The following is a 7,085-nucleotide window of genomic DNA, read 5'->3' as shown; positions in this document are numbered from 1 at the left end:
ATCAATTGATAATGTGGGAAGAAGTGTGTTTTTTGTCTGTTTTTTGAGGGCAAGGAGAAGTGGTACAGAGAGAATGTGGTCAGTGCAGAGTGCATTTAAGTAGCCAAAATCTTCTGTGCTTTTACCTGTATCAGGTGGGTTTGCACTTCTCAATGTTAGTGTTAGCTAAATGAGGCCTGTTTTCTTCAGTTTATACCTATGACAATTCTGTCCAAAAACCCCTTTAAAATGGTTTATTGAGCTCTTTTTTTAGGGTACTTAATTATTCCTAAGGAAGTTCTTCAGAAACAAGGCCCTTATAGGTCAGCAGCACAGCAGCCATTGGCATTAAGACCAAGTAGCCAATGTTTTACCTCGGGGGCTTGCAGCCAAGATGCTCTGGGTGCTGTGTACTTCCTGGTGGTGCTGCTGGTAACTGCCTGATGCCTGGAAATCCTTTGGTGGTTCTGTAGCATGCGCGTAGCTCAGCTGCGTGACACAGCTGCAGGAAATCAGCGTGGGATTTACAGTCTACGATTTAATCAAAAACACAGCATGTATTCCTTAAGCCTGATATTTCCTGGAAATGTCAGCCTTATGACACTTGTGTATGCTTTTATTTCTCTGTGTGGTCTTGGTGAAACATGACTGAACCTTTAAGATTTCTTTCTGGGTTCGTGGAATCACAGAACTGTAGGGGTTGGAAGGGACCTTGAAAGATCATAGGGTCCAACCCCCCTGCCAAAGAAGGTTCCTCAGAGCACGCTTCCCAGGTAAGCGTCCAGACAGTTCACCTTTGCTGTCAGGCAGTTCGAGGTGATGTGCTGAGCTGGAGGCTGTTTCAGTGTACTGCCTCCCAGAGACCTCATTTCTAGAAATTTGACTTTCCCAGGCATGTTCGTAGTTATTAAGGTTGGAAAAGACCTCTAAGATCATCCAGTCCAACTGTCCGCCTACCACAAATATTACAGACTTGTACAAAGACTTTTAATGCTGGAAATGAGCTGAGAGACTGACCAGCTGGCAGAGGACCCAAAGTTGTGGTGCTGAAGGAAATGTTGAAAGGAAGAAATTTCAATTGCAAAATAAAGATTGAATGGATAAATGGAAAAAATGAAGTGTGTGACAAAAATTGCTGCTTGAAAAAATGGTGCAATGAGTAACTTAGTCCTAGTTATCCTGGTCACAGACAGACAACTCCTGATAGGAAGAAAAGCTTTTTTAATTAAGAAGTGTCCCATAAGACAATGAGTTCAAACATGGCTTAGCAGGCAAGCTGTATTTGGCATTTCTGACCTTTGGAAGTGTGAATGTTCTTTGAGAATGGCTTGTGTGTAGGAAGAAATAGAAACATAAAGGACTCCAGACATTTAGTAAGGCAGTAATCTCCAAATTCTGCTAGAAACTGTTTTCAGGTGTTTTTATTACTGACAATATTTGTATTATAAGATCTGATTTGCTAGATATTTTTAAAATCTGGGTTATATTTTTGAAAATAATAATTTCTTTGAACTATAGAAAGCACCACATCTCCATGAATAGAAACAAACTGGAATAGGGCAATGCAAAGGAAAAATAATCTGCATTATTCCCTTGAATGGGGGGCACGAGTAGATCCTCTTTTTCCTATGAGCAAAATAAGTCTGAAACGGCAGAAATTTCATTATGATCTGGGATGTGGGGGTATCCTTGCTCCTGTGCTCTTGCCGAAAGCCTGCAGGTGGCAGTAAATTTATGCCCAAGTTACTGGTAGGTTTTGAATTTTCTGTCAAGATCCTGTTAGTTTTTTTTTTTTTTTCCTACTCTGTTTCTCTTGGTTGTAGCACTACTACAATTGGTTTTAATCCTAATGCATACTAATTAAGGGATATTTAAAAAGAACAGATAGTACACAGAGCTCTAAAGAAGGATTATCTTTTGCTACTGTATCGTGAAGGAAAATTGCTTTGTAAAGGCTTAGGAAGCAATAGAAATGGATTAGATGTTTTCTAGTTGCTATAGAAACAAAATATGTAATTAAACAAAACGAAATATATTTCAACTCTTACACTGATGAAAAGTACTCAGGAAAGGTTGGACAATGAGTATTTTATATTGCAACATCAAGAAATAAACAGGATTTGGGATTATTTTTCTAATACGATTTTTGCCTACTGCATATTTGGCACTCAGCTAACCCAAAGCAAAAATATTTTGTTTCCTAGGGTGAAGTTATAAAAGGGAGTGTTAATCAGTAAGCAATACGTTGATGCCTCTCATCAGTACTGCTGCAAATTAGTAACATTGATATTATGTGATACTGATGATACTATGAAATGATACAAACTTTAAGTACGATTTTGTATCGGATAATATGTCAAAAGATCTGTCATCAAATCAGCAAGTACTGTGGGGTTAGCATGCATTTCGAGTCAGCGAGCAGTTAGTACCAGCTGCCAGAAGAGGGCGCTTTGAGGTTTCTTATGAAATATTTACTTTGAAAGTTGCACTTTTTTTTTTTTTTTTAATCATAAAATTTAATGGTTTAAATTTCAGAAAGGTAGCAGTGACTGTTACTGCTCTTTGTTAGCTTAATTCTGAAGTTGACCACATTTGCTAACAGTAAATTAAGGATGCACGCTTCTGTGGAAGGATCTTTTATTTAGCACATGGTTCAAAGTGTGGCCATAGGAGGAGCACTAAAATTGGTTGGCTTTCAGTTCTACAGAAAAGAAAAAGGAGATACGTGTAGAATGTGCCAATATACGATTTGTCATCTTTATTTATCAGGGTGAAGCAAATGAAGGAAGATTTAAAGAAACCCTGTATTCAGATCAATGTTTGTTTTCATGTTCAGGTACTTACCACAAAATGTGGCTAAAATGACAGAATCTACCCAATTCAGGCACTGTTTACCTTGGAAGCACTTCATGTGGTATGCCTCCACCTGCTTGCAAGGCTTCTACATGAAATGAATTTATTTTATCACTTCTTATGATCCTTCCTTTATTTTACAATACCTAGCTGTAGTCCTTGGCACCTCCAGGTCTCAACAAATCGTAGGACATTTCAGAAGGGGACACAGACAGCAAGCACTGCTACAAGGGCAAAGTTTGTCCCGTCTCTACCCGCTCACTCGAGACCAAAAGGGAAATAGAGGGGGAAAAAAGAGGACAAAAGAAAATCCTGGAATTATCTGAGACAGGAATTCATTTCAGGTCTGCCTGCCTGCCTACCTTTTATTCCTTCAACAACCAGTTGTTTCATCCTCAGGTACGTGTGCCCTGTTGTGATGCCCTATATTTAAACTGATTTCTAAAGCATCTCATCCATTAGTCCAGGCAACCAATGCTATCATACAAACATCTTTAAGTAAACAAGCAAAAATAGAAAAATATTTTGACTTTTCCTCTTTGTTTTTCTTCTTTTGGGTTGTGTGCTGAAACCTATTCACCCTGCATGCTTTAGCCTACCTGCCACTGCTAAGATTTCAGAAGGCAAAGACTTGCTTTTTTTTTTTTTTTTTTTTTTTTTTTTTTTTTTTTTTTTAAATCAGGCAAAGTTACCTGGAGTTCTTCATAGTTACAAAGTAGACTAATCTAACAAAGAAATTGGTTGTGTATGGTGGGGAAAATGTGTTGGTTTTAAATGTTTTTGGAGTGTTTATAGGTTAAATAAATAAATAAACTGCTGCAACTTAGAATGTAACATCACTGCCACCCCCAAAAAAAAATTGCAAAAAATGTTTAAAAATGAGGGGAGGGCAATGCCAAAGATGTGTTAGAGTTAACTCCAAAAAACCCATGTGGGAAGGTATAATTGTGTTTTAGTAAAACCATTGCTTAATTATTAAGGAACAGGTTTATTTTGGAATATTATGAAAGCATCTTCTTCTTTATACATATTTAAAGATACTGAAGTGAAACACAATTCACTGATATTATTTACTTGTATGTATTTAAAGTTAATAAACGTTTGTCTAGAGTCTTGCCTTAAGCTACTAAATTGTTTCCATTTAAAATTCTTCACTGTGATTCTTCACTTTTATCAATAGTTTAAAAAACCTTTTGTGATACAAAATGCTGTAATGGATCAGATGTTATTTTTTCAATCCTGTCAAAAAAAAAACATTTTAACATGTAAATCTGGTACTTAAGTCCTGTCTGTGCTGGTATGAAATATCTGCCTGTTTGTAAAAATTCCAACGTTTTGGATTATATTTTGTTATGCACAACTGTATCTAACAGCAAAACAAAAGGAGTAAATCAGTGATACTTCTCTAGAACTAAGAGATATAAACACTATCCACACTGAATATTATCCCAAAACTTTCAAAATTTAATTGAAGAAAACATTTGGGTGCAATCTGTCCAGAGAATAACTGCTTTTGGATGTCTAGTAATTGTCTGTTAATGTCTCTTATTGATAAGTGGTCTTGTTTGTACTTGACAAGTTGATTTGCATTTTGAGCTTGAATTTCTCTGATTATTACTTTTTTTCCAAATTTTTCACAAGAGGATTGTGTCTCAGCTTTGTGAAAAAAATTGCTTAGGGACTCTTTTTTTTTTTTTTTTTTTTTTTCTCCCATCTCCTAAGCCTTCCGTAATGGAGGCATTTGATCCTAATGAAAAATCGCCCTAATGTCTCTCATGTCAAATGGAAGCAGTAGGTGCTATCTGCAGTGTTATTTCAAACAAGCAAAGTAAATAAGAGTTTAGAAAGAGTTAGAAAAACTGTGAATTGCACTAAACACCAAGGAAAAAAAAATATCTTATTGGAAGTCTGAGTCCTCAGAGCTGCTATGTTCTCGCTAGTTATGGGTTGGTTGCTCTGCATTCTCGTCTGGATGCACTGGCATCCAGACTTGCTGACAGAATCCCCCCCTTTCACCCGAGTTGTTTCAGCTGCATGTGCTGAATCATCTGGTGGCTGCTGGCTTCTCTCTCTTCTATGAGATCACAGAGCCTTATAATACACCTCACAGGTAAGGGGAAATCACCACAAGTGTTGTATCCAGTGTCATTGTGCTGGAAATCTTGTTTTACCTCACTATAATGCAAAATTGTCACCATTTACTTATCCTCTTAAATGATTAACAACATGCCCTGTGTTATGCTCTGAGTGTGTTTAGCGTCTGTAAAATACCAAATTCCTGATTTTCTGTGGTTAGCACTACACCAGACACTACTTGACCCTTAAGCCATCTGCACCTTTCTAAAGGCTGTGATGTTTTTCACTTTTTTTTTTTTTTTTTACCAACCAAATAATTTCCAAGCTTTCTTATCTTGGCAAAATGATTGTAAAAATTGTTCTCCTTCAGTGTTTGCCACTCAGCTCTTGATTGCCTTGGTGTGAGGAGACAGCTAAAGTATTTCAGTCCAGGGTATTTATTCAGCATCAAACATGATGCCAAAGCAGTTGGCGCACTACTATGGTGGATATGAAGCTGCATTACAACTGGTAGGGCTTTCAAACACATTCAAATGCAACCTTCAAATGCATTCAAAAGAAGAAAATCTTTTCTTAATCACCATTTGGAGAAAAAAATAACGGACGCTCTTTAAGAAGAGTGGGGGCTGAAAAGTTGTATTTTCAGATTTCATCAAAAAAGTAGATGTGACAAAATTATAAAAGTATCAGATCAACTTAATCTTTTACAGGGAGATATATATTATCTTATATATATTCTTAAATACTAAGGAAGACCATAGAATGTTTTAGTGCTTCACACTTCTTTAAGTGAAATAAGCTAGAATCCTCTCTCTGGCTCTATCACGGTGCACAGAGGAGTTATATTGTGAAATATGACGTGAAGCATTAACCAAAGTGAAATGATGGATAAATGTGAGCATTGATAAAGTGCCAGAATACATTCCCCAAACTTCTGAGGAAGTGTTCAAGGTACCATTCTACCACCAATTATTCTAAGTCTCTTGTGGGCAAGATCCAGAGGAGCGGGTACACGGCTGAGTCTGCTTGCAGGTGCTGCAGACAGCAATAGTGCAGTACTGTGCTGAACAGCCTGAAACTTGGCACCTGTGGAAAAACTTATGAGATACTGTGATAAAATGTATTAATTACAAAACTCAGCTACTAAATGATCATATTTGTTCAGGTTCTTTTCCTTCATTCTCTTATTGCGTGGTCTTGCTACTTGTGTAACTGCAGTATTCCTTAAATCTCTAAATAGAAAGTAAGGAAAAGCTTACATTGTTTTTTATTTATTTATTTATGAAGTCTTTCTTCCATTGTTTCCCTTTTAAATAGTTTGAGATGCATATAAATATTCCTGATGATTAGGCAGTAGTGAGCCAATTCCAACATGCCTGCAAATGAAGCATTTTTAATCAGGCTTCATGTGAATTGGGCTCTATCATAAAAATTTCATGCTCAACTCACAAAAAGCTGTTTCTCATTTTAAGTAATGCTCACTCTGTTTTGTTTTCTTTTTTCTTTTTCTGCTTTTATGGAATATAAATAGCCTGGTATTGTTTGGAATAGCATAGCATAAAAATGTTTTTCCTGGCTATGTAGGACTCACGATGTGGTTTGCTTTATTATTGTATTTTATAAAAGATTTTTTTTTTCTTTTTTTTTCTTTTTCTTTTTTTCTTCCAGAAGACTCACCCTAACACGTTCATATTTTATTTTATGAAGGAGTCCATTGCCATAGTGGTTATCCCTGATACCTTAGGCCAGACTAATGACATTATCCCTGGTTTTGACTTTAGAAACATACCTAGCCAGACTGTTGTTAGCACCTGTGTTCGGTGATATCCATTTAGAGATGCCTTCAGCTTTGCCAGCTTTGGGGAATTTGGCATCCTTCCCTTGGCAGGAGCAATTACAGCATGGGTAGGCAGACACATTCACACCTCTGGGTGCTGCACAAACAGCTCTCAGCTGGCCCTTGCTATCACCAGGGGAAGCAGCTCTGCCCATCCTATGTGTATTTCATATCAAAGCAGTGAGCAAGCAAAACACAATGAGGAATAGGGTTTTATTTCCTTTATATCTTTGTTTATAACCTTTATAGTGCTTTATGTCTTAATTGTAAATGAAATCCCAAATGTTCATACTGTTGCCTGCTGTCCATATTTTTTTGTTCTTGGTAATTTGTAGCCTGA

At 36.9% G+C, this 7,085-nt stretch overlaps 1 long non-coding RNA gene across 2 annotated transcripts in view; it reads left to right on the top strand.

Moving 5' to 3' along the window:
- Window positions 1-2,778: 2,778 nt before the first annotated feature.
- LOC101789831 (uncharacterized) overlaps window positions 2,779-7,085 on the top strand; it is a 72,571-nt gene continuing 68,264 nt past the window's right edge. For both annotated transcript variants that reach the window (XR_005266433.2, XR_005266434.2), the window contains exon 1: window positions 2,779-3,231. This is a non-coding gene — a long non-coding RNA (uncharacterized lncRNA). The remainder of the gene's footprint in view (window positions 3,232-7,085) is intronic.

This window comes from Anas platyrhynchos, chromosome 5 (genome assembly GCF_047663525.1).
Source record: "Anas platyrhynchos isolate ZD024472 breed Pekin duck chromosome 5, IASCAAS_PekinDuck_T2T, whole genome shotgun sequence".
NCBI lineage: Eukaryota > Metazoa > Chordata > Aves > Anseriformes > Anatidae > Anas > Anas platyrhynchos.
Note: the sequence above shows the minus strand (reverse complement) of the source record. Positions and strands in the feature narration are given on the sequence as shown.